We start from the raw sequence: 453 nt of genomic DNA on the forward strand, positions 1-453 counted from the left end.
TAGGATAAGAAAATCAAAGAAAAAAATTGTTAACAAAAATTCTTATTAAGACGACGGTTTAAATTAAATGTACGACGTATAAAACTAATAAATACGACGTTAAATTTTATTGTACGATTTAATGATAACGTCGTAGAACTATACGATAATGACGTCGATATATTTATATTCTCCGCCGTTGTAAATTAATTTAATACGGCGATATTTTTTATTTTAAAGCCGTGGATTTGTTACATCTTTTGGACACCATATGTGCTGTTTATACCCTCCATCTTGCTTTGAAGAACATATGCTCACCCGTGCCAAGACATCCAGAAGTGTATGAGCAATATAGTTGGATTTCAACAATCTCAAGTGATGCATGGTTTATCAAGAATTTTATTATGAACCATAACATAAGGTTGTCAATGTATAATGATCATTGTAAGTTGATGTTGCTCTCCGTTGCGGAGA

Source organism: Prunus dulcis, chromosome 1, assembly GCF_902201215.1.
Source record: "Prunus dulcis chromosome 1, ALMONDv2, whole genome shotgun sequence".
Taxonomy (NCBI): Eukaryota; Viridiplantae; Streptophyta; class Magnoliopsida; order Rosales; family Rosaceae; genus Prunus; species Prunus dulcis.